The sequence below is a fragment of the Cinclus cinclus genome, chromosome 11, assembly GCF_963662255.1.
Source record: "Cinclus cinclus chromosome 11, bCinCin1.1, whole genome shotgun sequence".
In the NCBI taxonomy this organism is placed as follows: domain Eukaryota; kingdom Metazoa; phylum Chordata; class Aves; order Passeriformes; family Cinclidae; genus Cinclus; species Cinclus cinclus.
The window spans coordinates 15085268-15100880 of NC_085056.1; positions in this window are offsets into that span (position 1 = coordinate 15085268).

A 15613-nucleotide genomic window follows, 5' to 3' on the forward strand; every position below is an offset into this window, starting at 1 on the left:
GGGGAGAGATTATTGTGGGATTTTTTCCCCCCATGCTCTCTTTCCTTTTCTTCCCTGTTTTGTGCAAGAGCAGGTTTCATAAGTCACGTTAAAAATATTTTAATACCAGGGCACTATTGATTGACCATGAAGAAACCTCCTCGTGATAGTCAGTATACTCCAAGTAATAATCTAAGTGAATAATGTTTTGCAGTCACTTTGCATCAGTCTCTTCTTCCAGGTCCAATCCATCTGTATCCAGTTAGAAAAGACTCCTCCAAGGCAAGTTATTCATGGGTTCTTCCCAATTCCCCTCTTTAGATCCTGTAAACAAATCCAATCACTGGCTGTTTAACATTTTTATTACATAAATTCTAACATGCAGCAGAACATTACTGGGTACTGCTAATAATGGTGTGCATTTTAGATGTATTCTCTTTTTGTCACAAACCCCCTTAAACCATATTCTAATAAGTATGTATAAGATATAATTGGAAAGAAGCATCACATTCAACAACCAAAAGAAATATCTCTGTAGTGCTTTTTGTTGTTTCTGTTTTCATCTAAAGTAACCACCAGATATTTCAGTTCCTTCAAGGAAAAACAACCCATGTCTCCTGTGATAATCCAAATGTGCAGACATGCTGATAAATAAGATACCTTTACAGTTCTTTTACTTCTGTATTCTATGACAACATCAAATAAACAGTATTTTGTGGAATATTACAACTTACAACAAAGCTAAACTACTGTCCAAAGATGCTGAAAAATTCCAGTATAAATACACTTTATTTTCAGCTGGCTCATGGGTGATTAGGGCATCCCAACACTTTGACAATTTTCATATAATACTATGAAGAATTCCATGATTTCCCTTCATCTTACTGCTGCAGCCAGCTCAATACATCTTTTTCTAGTAAAAGTTATACAAATCTGTGATTTTTACTTTTCTCATATGCCATAAATCCTCGAGATACTTTCATATATGTTAGCTGCAATCTTTCTTCCCCCACCTCCCCTCCCTGGGGTTCAACCAGCAAAACCTCAGATATATTGAACATAAGGAAACATCACTTTGGTGAGATTTGAGGAATTTCTATTTATAAATATCTACCTGTATTTCTTTCACATAAACAATAGTGAAAGACCAGGAAAAGGTTGGGTCATCAACTGGCATCTGTTTCTCTGCACGAGATGTCCCAAGATAATAATATTTACTGAGCAAACATGAGTTACATGATGGACCATAATGTGGAGTTTTCAAATTGTCTTGGCAGCTGTTCACCTGTTGAAAAGCTCTGTGACTTTTTTGAGGAATTATTTGCTTGATCCTGTCAAGGCAAAAGAAAGAATTTTGATATTTACAAAAAGCCATCTATGCTTTTCTCTTCAATAATTTCCCTTCACAATATACTCATTTATGAAGCCTGACTTTACTGATGAGAAGGGACAGGCAGATCTTTGGCCTTAAGAGTTTGTCTCTGCCTTTGTTTTAGAGGACTTTCCTTGGGTTAGATCTCTGATTTTTCCTGCTTTGCTTATCCTCAAGATATTCCCATTGCTCCTGGCTGCTGTGAGTCTGTTGATTCCTCTCTGGGAAGGGAGGTGTTCTTACAACACCCCAACCCTGTGTGCTCTCTCCATCCCTTCCCATGGATCCCACCCTTCATGGGGCCTGTCCAAGGGGTCACCCTCCAGCTTCCATCCAAACTGCTGGTGGTGGGAGGAAATGCTGGGGTCCCTGCCTGGCCCCTTCAGATATTGGGAAAGAAAAGCAAAATGCAATTTAAATGCTTTAAAACTGGAAATCTCACCAAAACTCATTTCCGTAGTGTTCTCTTCTGTTCTGCTCCTTTTTGATTTTACCAGACGTGGTGTAAATTTTTATGGGAGAAGGCTAGCAAAAGAGGATAATACATTTTTTTGAGTGTGCCACTGCCTGAAATTTCCCCTGTCTTTCTATTACACATAGGGGTTTATTCTCATTTAAAATTCTATTTACTGTCCACTTATGCTTCCTTTCTCTCTGAATTTAATTTTTAAGTGCTTTGATTATTTGAAAAAGAAAATTTCCTTTGTGTGGGTGTGTGGGTCAGTTTTTTTTTTTTTTTTTTTTTTTTTTGTTGGCATAAGGAGAAGTTCCTTGTAGTCTATCCCACAAAGAAATTTTATATGCAAGGAATAGTCATTATATTTTGAAAAACAAACAAATATATGAAAAATACCCCCCAGTTAGGAGAGCAATCCCTCAATTAGACTGTCTGTTCTGGGCTTGAGGGCTAGCTGTGCCATCAACTCAGCTACCACAACTTCAAAAGGCATTCAGAATGCAGAATATATTTTACTCTTTTTTTCTTAAAAATTTTAATCCAGATTAAATCTAGATTAAATGACAAAGATGGATGTAAATCTCTCACTGGAGAGAGATTAGCACTTTCAATCCATAGCTCAAAGCTGATCCGTGTGAAGTCCTCAGAGATGATAGTGAGAGTCCAAAAAGCTTAAAGATGTCATTGTGCAGGACCATGTCCCTGAGATTCTGCCAAGAACTTTTTGAAATGCACCAAAAAGCTTTTCTTCTGTCCCTGAATCGTGCTGTGGGTCCAAACTGGCTCCTAAATTAGGTAGACACATCTGTCGACTTAAAATATGCAATCTGCACGTGAAAGAGACTAAAAAAATTCTATTTCTAATTTTGACAAATAGTTATGTTTTGTTCTCCCTGCCATGAGTTAGGGCACACTATCGTTCTTTGTTTCTAGCAAGTAACTGAAGTATTATTAAGATTTTCTTTCCATTTCTCAGAACTCCCCAGGGTCTATAGTTTTCTTTGCAGAAACTGTTGCCATTAAATATGCTGTATGTCAATGCAGCAGTGAGGTGGTTAATTTTGACTGAATATTATGCTATATAACCACTTGGCATTTAACTTGAAAAATGACTTTCTGTTTCACCTGTCAGCAGCCCAGTTCTCATCAAATAAGTGAGTGAGAAAAATTTTTAAATTTCAATTTCCTGATGCTATTAGACACTACTTCTTCCATACTTAAACAGTTTAGCAGTGCATGTACATGTTTTGGTATTCATGCCATGCATCACACTACATGCTATTACAATAGCTTTTTTGTTTAAAGGGTAAAGAGATGCATGGATCTTTATCTTGGGGTTAGGAAAATGTATTGCAGGAACATGGCCAATCAGGTTTCTGAATAACTTTGTAACATAGTACCATAACCCTGGTGCAGTGCAAGGAATTTAAAATACGAGGTGCCTCCTAGTCCACAGAAAGGAAGCGTTCTAGATGGAGACACCAGCACAGGAATCCTGCTCTGCACTTCCTCAGAAAACCAGTGCCTCGTGGAGTATTCATCTATTTTATTCTTTCAGCTGCCAGATGCATAATTCTGATAAATCATGCAAAATATATATATATTTTTTTTTGCCATTTCAGTATATTTTAGAGATTTAAACCATTGCAATTTAACATTAGTGGTAGGTTTCCTTTGTTTCCATTTCAAATAGAGGACCAGTTTTCACTGTTGGTAATTCATCCCCAAACGGAAAGTACACTTTGCATTGAGAGAGAGAAGGCACTGAGAAAAGGAATCAGATTAGATTTCCCCATTTCATTTTCATTTCTTCTTCTTCTTCACACAGTTCTCACTTTACCACTTCCAAGGCTGGAGACATTTTACTCAGGTGGAAAAATACATAATCTCTGCTGCATTTCCCTTTGATTTTTGCATTAGTTTTCATAAAATACATAAATCTATAGTTATAAAGTAACAAAAATCAAATATCATTTGAAATAATAAATATAAACAGGTATCACAAAAATCATTATGTGTTTATTCATTTAGTTAGTCTTGACAATTGAGTCAGTCCAGTGGGTTACAGAGTTGGTTCAGCAGCATTAACTGTCTTAAAAATAGAAATATAGCAGACAGGTGGTACTTAGGAATCCAGGGGTGAAAAATACACACTGGAATTTTAAGGCATTCTTACAGGGGATTAAAAAAAAAAAAACAAACAAAAAAACACAGCTGTGTCAGGGTATATTTTACTACTTTTTAGTAAGTACCAAGTTATGGATTGGAATAATCTGTCTAGTATTTTCATTTTATTGTAGTGTAACTTTACTATAATAAAGAAAGGTTCATCAGCATGAACATAAAGCCCAGTCATGAATGAGGCCCAGGATTAGAAGAACTGCAGAACTTCCAGGTGTTCCTTTAAGTGCCTCTATTCCTGGTAACACTCTCCAGGGGCTGTAGTCTTTCCAAAAATGTGTTTTCCCAGCTTGCAGCTGATCTCCTGAAGCTGTGGAGGAGAGCAGCCCCTGCACACGACTCTGCTTGGGACACCACAGGGGTCTTATGCCTCGGTGCATGTTTGTAGGCACAAAATCCCATCTGGGAGGGAGCACAGTCTCCTGAACTCTTGATATAAATTTGTGAGAAGGTAAGGTTGTGTGAGGATATTAAATATACCTTGTAGCATGTGGAAATAAAGTATGGTGGTTTAGTGACAGTGACAATAGAAACACCATGCCCTTAGGGTTGATTACAGTTATGCTTTCAAATTTACAGGAATTATTATTTAATGAAACAGCAGTAGACACCTCTAACCTGTAGGTAAATTAGTATACTGCTTGGAACTGAATGTTGACTTTATTCATTGTCCTGGATTTACCCTGTGGTCATTGGGCAGGCTTTACCCTTTTTCTCCATCCCTGGCAGCAGAGGTGGAGTACAAGATGTCCCCTCATCTGGGAGGGCTGATTTTCCCCACAGAAATGTTTTCTCTGCTTTCCTAGGCTGGGAAATGTGGAAACTCATCTGTAGGTGCGGCATTCTCTGTGTAAAGAAGAAATTAGACTTTTTTTCCTACATATAAATGTACACACATTTAGGATTATGTTCTATAGGGTCTGCACACGAGCATAGTAGGGCTCTTGCAGGACTCCACATCCTGTGGACAGTTACCTTTGCTGCTGTCTGTGATCAAGTACCATATCCTTGTGGTGTTTTGTGCTCCTAAATCCTCAAGGGGAGAGAACAAGCTCTACAAAGAGCCACTTCAGAAGATTATCTGCATTAAATCAGTGAGTGGGTTGAAAATTGCATCTTCCAGTGTCAGCTGGATGCTCCAAGGTTGACAGAAGTACTGGGATTGTGAGGCCATGGATGGTGGCTTGTGGAGTCCCTGTTCGGCCCCTGCACAGGTGAGGGTCTGTGACAGCTGGACATAGCTCCTTTCCCAAGAGCTTATAGGAGTCCACTTGGAAGTGACCACACAGGGAGATCCAGAGTAACAAGGACAGATGTACTGGTTGTCTTCAACTCAGTCCCGGGGACTGGTACAGCCAGAACAGTGAGAGCAAGCGCTTAAGGCAGCAAGGTGCAAAAATCACTGAGCTATCCCAGGTGGAATCTCTGGCCACACATGCCAAGCACCCATGCCAAGCAGCTCTTCTGGGAGGTGCCTTCATTAGCACTGGCTTCGCACTGCTCGAGGCACACACACGGACACTTCCCTTCCTTCCCAGGGACTGCGGAGCTCACCAAAATGACGTTCCGTGTGCCAGCATGTCCTGCAGAGGCCTGTGGAGGGATGATAATGGCTGTAAGACTTGTCAAAGTCTAATTAGTTACTCACAGAAGAGAGATTTCAATTTTTTTGGCCGAATCTTTTTTGTTTGGAAAGATCCCAAACCCCTGTTTCCTGGGAGCTTGCCTTCGCTGTTAAATACGCAAAGGGCTGCTCCATGGGATGACAGATTTTATTTGTAATTTTTTTTTTCAATAATATTCTGCTTTACAACGGGATTTTTTCTCAAGGTTAAATAAATGATAATTAGAGTTGAGTGTGTTCTAACCCAATGGGCTGTATGGGATGTTTCCTCACTGGCCTCCTTTCTGGCAGCACCAAGGGGAGTAAGTTCACATATCACTGCAGAAAACTTACCAGTCCTCTCAAAGCATTATGAAAATTGCTGTGCACAGCTATTTTGTTTCTGAAAGACAAATTCTGTGCAAAAGGTAAGAGACAACAGGTGAACAGACGTGGTGCTGCTGTGGCAGCACAGGTGTGTGCATCAGCCCCTGTACACGTGGTGGGAGCATCAGCTGAGTGTCAGCCTGCCCTGTCTCCTCCTGCCCTCCAGCCACAGATAAAGAAATTCAGAGAAATGCACAAATACCCCCATGCAAAATGCCAGGCAGCTGAGGCTTGTATCCAGATTCATCAGGTCCCACCTGCTCAGACTCCTTGCAGCCACAGGAGCAGTACTTGGCTGAAGCCCCAGAGGCTCACTGGGTGAATGAGACCCCCCCCCCCCCCCATCTGCTGAGTGTGGGGTCAGCTCCTGTGGGAGCCTGGGGCAAGCCTGCCCTGCAGGGTTCGGGGCAAAATCTAGGTGGTCTGGCTTCACAAGCTTTCATCTGGAAGGAAAAATGGTTACAAGTTCTCAGATTCCCTCTTGGTGCAATAACCCAGAGAGAAAGACCATCATCTCCTGATTCTGTTGTCTTCCCTGTTAACATTTCATCCTCCACAAATTTCTTTAATCATTGGAGAGCATTTGCAAATATTTAAAAATACTTTCTCTTCCTTCAGGAATTTTTATATTGGGTTTTATAGAAGGTTTATAATAGAGCAAATAACAGTTTGGATGAAATTCTGGGAATTCTTCTGTAGTGTGCTTCTGCATGATAATCATTATGAGATTGCTTCCCCACTGCTTGCTTAATGCAGCTGTCCAAGTTTTGTATTTACTGGGAATCCAATTTGTTTTAAGAAATTAACAAAACAAATACTTAAGTACTGTGCTGAACCTATCGTAAAGTTTTTATTCATTTTGGTGAGAAGGAAAAAAGCATTATAGTGCTTATGGAACAGCATTTGAAGCCACATTTATGAAATTGAATCCCTACCAAAATAATTTGCTCATGTTAATACAGATGTCGTATGGCATTGAAACAATTATTCTGTTGGTTTTGTCTCCAAATTGTGTCTAGCTTTGCTGTGTCAATGGGCAAATATCTGCTCAGAGAGCCTGCTTATCTAAAACAACAGTGCCCTGATCTGCAGAGATGCTGATGGACCGTGTGGTCCTCAGACCCAGTGACAATATTTCTGGTCCTCAGAGGAAGGAGTGCCCTGGCACCCACAGACAGAGCTACCAAGTCCTCCTGTCCCTTCTGGAGCCCAGCACATGAGATAATTTCTGTGCTCTTCAGGACAGGCACTGTTACTCCCTGTGATCTGGGTCACTATGGCATCACTCTTCTGAATGTCCTTTGCTTAGAAGCTCCAAGGGAAAAGCAGGTCTGGGAAAAACAGTGACAGGAGCACTGTGCATCTTGTACTGGGCTTTCCAGCTCATTCCTCTCCCAGTGTGGCCTCTGGAAAACTGTAAGGTTATAACTCTGCAGCAGGTCCTGGTGATTTGCTGTGCTGGGAGTGATGGCAATCCCCCCCTGTCAGCCCCAAGACCTGTTGCATCAGGATCTGGCTCTGCTCTCTACCTCCCTCCTCTCAAAATCGTGCAGATTTGGGTCTCTTTGCTCATGTGCACTTGTAGAATCAGTTCCTAGAACCATTTTCTCCCTAGACTATCTTTTGCTACCAAATCCTGAGCTCTCTCAGCAGGATAACCAGAATGGTGAGCCACCCTTGCCTTTCCCAGGTATCTGCTGGCATTTTTAAAAACAGAGTGGGCAAAGAGTATCTGAGAAGATCATTGGTTGTTATTATTACTTCATTTTTAAGGAGAAAATACTTGCTAATTGCAAAAAATCAGAGTCGAAATACCAATATCTCATACCAACTTTTTTTAGGGTAGAAAGAAGGTCCTGGATCTTGCAGACCTCCAAGCTGTTGGATGAGCTTGGTGCCAGCTCATACCCAGTAGGTTACATTTGTCTGTGCTTGGCAGCCCATGTTTTTTATTTAGCTTTTAAAGTATTTTTTCCTAAAAAACCAACATCCTAACTTCTAGATCTCACCTAGTACATACTCTTAAACCTTGTATACTTGCTTCCTGTGGATATCTCTGCGCTTGATCTGGCAACCAGAACAGCACCCCTACACTGGACTTGGTTTTTGTGAGGTAGAGAATGAGCAGTGATCTTGCAATGAGTTACAGGCCCTCCAGAAGAAGCCTTTAATTCTACCCAAATCTCTCTCAGACAGTAGATAGTCTGTGGCTTCAGAATATGACCCCTGTGCCAGGGAGATTAGCAGGGCATGCTCGTGGAGCCCTTCTCACACCCCACAGTCAGTGCAGGCTCAGGGAGAGGCTGTGGAAGAGCAGTGGTGGGCACTGGTTGTTTACATCTGTGCTGGCACCAGGTGACTTTTCCTTATGGGAAAGAATAGGGCCAAAGCAAGGATGTGCAACTGTTTATTTGGCTTTGCCTTTTGGGGAGGAGGGGAGTTTGCAGGGCTTTTTTTTACTGCACAGGGCAGGGGAGCATGTCCTGGGCTGAGCCACTCCCTGGGTCTCCCCAGAGATGTAGCAGGGATTCACTTCTGGCAGGAGGGTGTTGGTTGTTTTTTGTTTTCGTTTGGGTTTTTTTATTGTGTTTTTGTTGTTGTTGTTGTTTTGTTTGTTTTTGTTTTTGTTTTGTTTTGTTTTTTCCCTCAGTGATGCAAATGGCATTAGGCTTTCCAGCTGTTTGTTCTTAAAATTTCACTGGGCACTGAAGGGGAGAAAAAAAGATGTTCTGGCAATGAGATGTTTCACTGTTTTCTGAAACCAGGACTTTAAAACATTTCTTAATCTGATCACTGAGCGCCTGAATCAGAATAGGCAAATTTCAGATAATTTTTCTGCCTGTCCATTAATGACTCAGTCTGAAACAGCAAAACACTCTTTGGTTTAAAATCCACAGTGCAACTCACTCCAAACTGATTTTAGTCATGCATCTGTAACATTGCTGGGTCTACAAATACCTGTGACTTCAGGATCTAATCTGTATGTTAATTTATCCCAAATTGTTTCCACAGCTACGTCAGCACTGACAGTTTGCTCTCTCTCCTTGGAAGAAGGTGCAGTACAAAAGTTTCCTCTCTGTGATGCTGACAGGGATGTGATCCCACTCTCCACAGGGCTGCTTAATAACTCTCTCGCTACGTTGTGTGTTGGATACTAACAGCAGGAAACACTATTTTAGAAGATTTAAATTAGCAGATTTTATTTACCACACCAGTATTCTCATGAGGCATCTCACTTCTGTCTAAAAGGGTTTTAAATTATCAGCTTTTATTTATCACAATGGTATGTTCCTGATTTATCACACTTTCCTGTGTCTTATTTACTCAGACAAATATGGTATAAAAATAGCTGTGTAATCCAGAGAACTCAGAAATACCGTGTGAGTTTTCTGAAAGCAGGGAAGAATTGCAAACAGTTGAAAATACCACAGAAACATTGACTGATACAACTTTTGAGTATACTTTTGGCTGTATATGCTATTGAAAGCAATGAGGGCAAGAGGACCTAATTTAACAATTTAAGGCTGCTGCAGCTGTCCTTAAGACTCTAAGTTAAAACTATGCCAGTTGCAAGACAAACTGATAGGAGCTTTTGTGCTTTGTGTCATTCAGGAGACTGATGTCTAGTTTTAGATGTCATTTCAGTTAGATCCCTGTATAATAAAAAAAAACAACAAAACATTTAAGAGTATCTCATTTTCCTTTTTTCATCTCTGGAACTGCTTCACTTTTGTTCTACGTACAGAAACATCAAAAGGAATTCAGGCTAACTTGGTCGTAGTCTGGACATCAGGATTTTATAGGAACAAAGAAAGATGTAGTGTGCCCTTCACACATGCTCATATTAAAAATTTATTCAGGAAGTTTCACCATCTTTCAATTATTAGGCAGATTTTAAGGCTCTTGTAAGTGGTATAAAAGTAGCAAATGCCAGCTGATATTTTACAGAAATATTCCAAATAAAAATACCATTTGATTGCAAGGGGGAGCAGAACCTCCAGGAACATATCTTCATTTTTGGTAGTTTAGTCCACAGTAACAAAAACCACATTGTACCAATCAGATATTTAATGAGCCTCTAACTCCATTTCTACCTTATCCCAAAGGTATAGCAAATAGTGCTGCTTTTTTAAAATATCAAGAAAACATCATTTGCTCTAAAATGTCCCTAAAAGCAGGTCTAAATTGCCAATAAAGGCTAGGTAATTGTATCAGCATGGATCAGAAAGCATTTCTCAGAACTGATGAAATAGTTTGCGGTATTGCAGAACCTGAATGATGCTCTCTGTACATTACACTGGAAATATCAAAGACTGGTCTCAGTCTAATTTGCTCACTACTGTGTATTTTGGATTTTCAGGAAATATTTCTTGCTAATGTCATTCTGTTTTGCTTCAAATGTAATTTGTTTGGGGAAAGTCAGGCGATTTCTGCAATCAAGGGTTCACTTGGAAGAACTTTTTGTTTGGTTTTCTACTACAGAATACTGTTTTTCCAAGAAAATTGCACGTTTTAAAATTCTCAAACCCTGTATTCTTCATTGTATTCAAGATTTTAGACGTTTCAAATTTGAAAAATAGTGATTTTCAAGATTTTTGCCCAGATTATCAGCTCTTTCTCAGTAGTTATACAATCATTTGACAACCAAACACACATACAGTATAAATATTTAAGAAAAAGTAAATTCCATTAAGCTGCAGTGTGATAGATGCAGTAGTAGGTACTTATCTTTGAAATATTAAACTCTAGACATTTATATCTGTACAAAAAAGAGTTTCCTGCCATTTGATGAGAATTATGTGCCTGGCACTAATAAAATATTAAACTCCAATTTAAAAGATAAGTATCTTACCCACTTTTTTCATAATAAAACATTTTACAGTGCATATGAGAGCTAATATGCATCAGAATTTCCATACAATACTGTATTTACAAACTTTTATGAAAGTTTTGTGTCTGCATTTATTAGTTGCTGTCTCTATTTAAGCACTTATTATTTCATATAATGACATTGTGTGCTTCAATAATGCATGATAGAAGGTATACAAACAGGCTTTATGTTTTGCAGTGGAGTTTTCTTTTGTTACAGGCGACTGCTGCTAGTTAATTAAATGTAGATAGCCCCTGAAAACTGCATTATCCTTTTCTATCCCTATTATATAAATTAATGTCAAATTGATGCAATGTTTCATGCTTAAAATAATAGATACATGTGTTAAAAATTATTGCCTGCTGTTTTCTTGTTTGACAATGCATTATTTTCAACTGGAAATGTCAGTTTTTAACCTTCTGTCCAGAATACTTTACAAAGGGCAGTAAGCATTAAGTGTTAGTTGTCAAATATAGTGTCTTTTGAAATTTCAACAATACTATTTGTAGAGGAAAAGACATAGTATAGGGACTTTCTGTTTTTTAAATAGTCTAATTAAGTGTTCAACAGATGGTTATCAGTCAAAGGAGAAGTTCCTCTGAATAAAGAAAAGTCACCTTTTCTGGCAGATGGGTTTCAGTGTCACTTGCTCCATTTTCAGCAAGTGGCTTATTTGCCTTTTCTTTTCCAACTCTTTATATAAAAAGGTGAGAATTGAATTCTACTTTTTTTTTTTTTTTTTTAAATCTCAGGTGTCAGCCCATGAAGTCACCTGAAAGCTGAAAAAGCATAAATATCTTTGTCATTGTCCTGTCAAACATCACAATCTCCCAGCTCTGCATTACTGCCTTAATTGAGCGATGTCATATCAATGTCATTAAAAGAAGCTGTACAGTTTGGGTGCTTTTTCCTGTTCTCATAATTATCCTTTTTTACAATTTACAAAAAAAAAAAAAAATAATTCATTAGACTCTTTGTACTACAGCTTTTTGTATTGTGATCAATGTCAGTTGACAACTCTGCCTTTTTTTAATTACTGAACTGGGTGATTAGAGTTAATAAGCTATGGGATGTAAATACTGCCATTTCAAATAAACAAGAAAGCACTTAGTAACCAAAACAAAGCCTTTCACTGAACTCAGGCACAACACCCTCTGAGAGATATGTGGCACAAGTGATTCAGTACATTACTTGCTGTAAGGAAGGATGCACCTTGTTACTTTAAACAACAAAATCCAGCAGCAGGTTTTCAGGGTCTGAGATATTCCTTTAAAAGGTGCAGTTTAAAAACTCCCATATTTTCAGATCACAAAGGTCTTTTATTTATGTTTTCTACTTTCTAACCAAAGAGAAAATAATTCTCTCATAAAAATACTTTATAAAAAACAGTTTTGGTTTTCACTTTTCTTCTGCAGAAGACACCTTCCCTGCTCTCAGAGGCAGCAGGCTTCCACAGAGACATCCACTGCTGCTGTTCCAAAGCTAAAAGCCTTTCTATGTGTATGTAGTCTGAAACATTTAAGACCTGGTATATATAAATTTGGGGTTTGGGTTGAAAGCTAAGTAATACTGGGTTTTAGAACAGCAGGTACATGTTGGTGTAACAAGGAAATTTCCACATTATGGATCCTTGTATTTCTTCCTGCAGACTTTGCAAATTTTGGTGGTAAGGACCATACACATATGTCCTTGGGCATCACTAATAAATTTACTTGCTAATTTTTAAATCAGGTAAGAGTTAGTTATTTGTAAGATGGATGCATTTTAGTAGTTTCTGATTAACTTTCCATTAATGTCTTTAATGCCTATTTTCATTCTTTTCAGCAGGTATTTCTTGTAAACTCTATTAATAAAGAAAACCTGTTATGATCATAAAGAGGGGTGGGGGAGAATGCTGCCTAATCATGGCCAGGATAAACTGCACTTAATATCTGTTGTCAACAAAGAAATTTGCCAGATGATATCTTTAAATCCTTCCCTTAAAATCGTTTCTGGCACAGATTATTGTAGATGGTTACATTCAAGAGCCCATGCCGAAGGACTGATTTCAACAACCAAAAAAAAAAAAAAAAAAAGCAAAAAAAAAAACCCCAACAATGAGGTAAGTCCGTGTTAGCAGGATGAAGGTTTATTTGTTTTTCACCGAGGTCTCTGCTGGCTGTGGTGGGTCTGCAGCAGCACAGTTCCCTGGGAGCAGCGTGGGTGCACTGGTCCCATTGCGTGGCTGCCCAGCGCTCTCCAAGGTTACAGCAGTGCTGCTGCCCCAGGCACTCCTGGTGCCTGCACTGCACCTGCCCAGGGACCTGCTCCTTCCCCGAGGCCCCTGGCTGGGCAGCAGGGTCCCCAGGAGCTGGAGTCACCCCAGTGCTGAGCGTGGCTCCAGCAGTGATTCCCCACCGGGCACCCTGGCTTTCCCTGCCTGGACTGCAGCTCCGGGTCTCGAGGGCTTCTCTCCCGCAGTTGGGAATTTCTCGTCTCTACCCTTAAATCCTTTTGCAGTGAGATTTCAAGTCAAATGTGTTTCAGCACACTTTTCCTGAGAAGGCAGATTTACATATGCATTAGGTTCATTTTATCGGCGTGCACACACGGCAATGACACATCTCATTGACAGTGTGCTGTCTGATGGATAACTCCATACAAAACACATATTTGAAAGGAAAATTGGAGGAGGAATAGGATTAAGAGTCTGTACATAAGTGACATCATGTTTTGTGAAGATGAACTGCAGGAATGTCTTGCCCTACTTCACAGTTTTGGATTATTCAAAGATCCAACAAGTGTTTTGCGAGTGTAAAAAATCTTGCTGCACACCATTATCAGGCAGAAACTGCTGGGACCAAGTCTGTCCATGCCTGAAGTCACAATATGATTTATTTAATAATGAAAATACAAAACAAGCTCCTACAAACTGATTTTCAGTGCTTCATTGCCACGTGGGACTAATTCCTTGTCCAGGCAATGCAGCATTGTGGGTTTTTCTCTCAGAGATGAGCAGCAGTGCTTAAATATTGTGGTTTAATCCTGTCCTGAGTCATGGGTAGCAACAGCCCTGCATTTCCATGGGTGGCTTCTGTGGTCGTCTCCTGCCAGGATGGTGTTGGGCACTTTGCTTGTCTGGAGGGAAGGGGGATGGAAGATGACACAGCTTTGGTGACAGTTGCTACTTGTCAGCTTTATAGGGTGTCAGTGACCAAGAGCTGTGGAAGATTTTAGATGCCAAAGTGTGTTCTAGCATTCCTTTGAGCAGAATGTCCATACACTGCCAGCCATCCTTCTTACTGCACTGCACAGGCTTCTTCCTACTTTCCTTCTTTTCTCCCTTTCTGTTTCTTGATTGCAAGGATTTTTAATAATCAAGATATATGCAGCTCTGACTCAAGGTAGACAGTTTCCTCTCTATGTCCATGGAATAAATAGAATATTTAATTACAAAGGAAAAATATAAATAAAATGCAGTGGTGTTTCTCGGGGAAGATACATTGCTTCCAGGATTATCACCATCACCAAGGATGAATGGCACAGCAGCACCTCCAAAGCCCAAAGCTTTAACTCAATTCGTGGCACTGAGCTCAGCAATTTTTTCAGGCTTTTCTTGGTCTGGTCACCCAGCATGTTCTCTTGTTTAATTTTTAGCTGAAGGAAGATGTTACCCATCATGTGCCAAACCTAGAAAATAAAGATGTCTGAGTAATTTCATGTAGACCCTGATCTCTGCTTTGTGGCAATGGTGATTTCTGTGGAGATGACATTGGTCACACTCAGGTCTGTGAGTGCACGCACTGCACGTGACCTGAGCTCCACCTTTGCTGCTTGTTCCTGCTGGTCATAGGTGAAAACTTGCACAGAAGTGCACTCCAGTACAATTTTACCTCAGGAGTGAAAAATGCTTGGATTCCATCTTGGCCTGTTCATTTAATGTCTCGGTGAGCTAGTACATATCTTTGAATTCCTACCTCAGGTTTCTCCTCTATAAAATGGCACAATAATACTGTCTCAGTACCTTTCAAGGAGAGTCTTCTAAGAATCTGTTAATAAATGTCAGTGATGCACTTTAGAGATCCTCTAAGGAGTATCCTGTAGAAGTATACTATGAATTATTGACTTTCTCTTTCTGACCCACTCTCTAGCACACATTCACACTCCTGAAATTGCTTAGAAATAAGGTGCTGGCACCACAGTTTTAAATTACACTGGTTTATGCAAAAGTAAGAACTTAGGCACCTAGCTACTTATACATATATATATATATATATATATATATATATATATATATACATACACACCCTAACCTTAACTCTGTCTTTGATGGGAAAGTTTGCTAGATGTATACTAAGTAGGCAGGGTTTTTTTCAACTATAAACCAAACTTTTACAGAAATAGGAACCTCCACCCACCCCAGAAGAAAGAAAGAAAGAAAAAAATCTATGTCTAAAATAAGGCTGAAGTATTGGCTGTGTTTTAAAATATATCTAAGTCTTGGATGGTGCACAAAGCCCCATCAGCCCACTAGGGATCTGGGACTTCCAGGACTAGGAAGGACCATAGGAGAAAAATGCTCCAACTTCTTCATCTCATGGGGAGGTGGGGGAGAGGAAGCAGAAATGACAGATACTGTTCATGTGACCCAGTTCATCCTGGTGAGCATTACAGTCCACTTGTCAGGAGCATCTAAAAAACTACATAGCTTTGCTCAGGGTTTCCAGCTTGGGGGGCTGTGCAATAGCATAGCAGATAGCTCAGCCTGCCTTCTGGGTGGGGCTC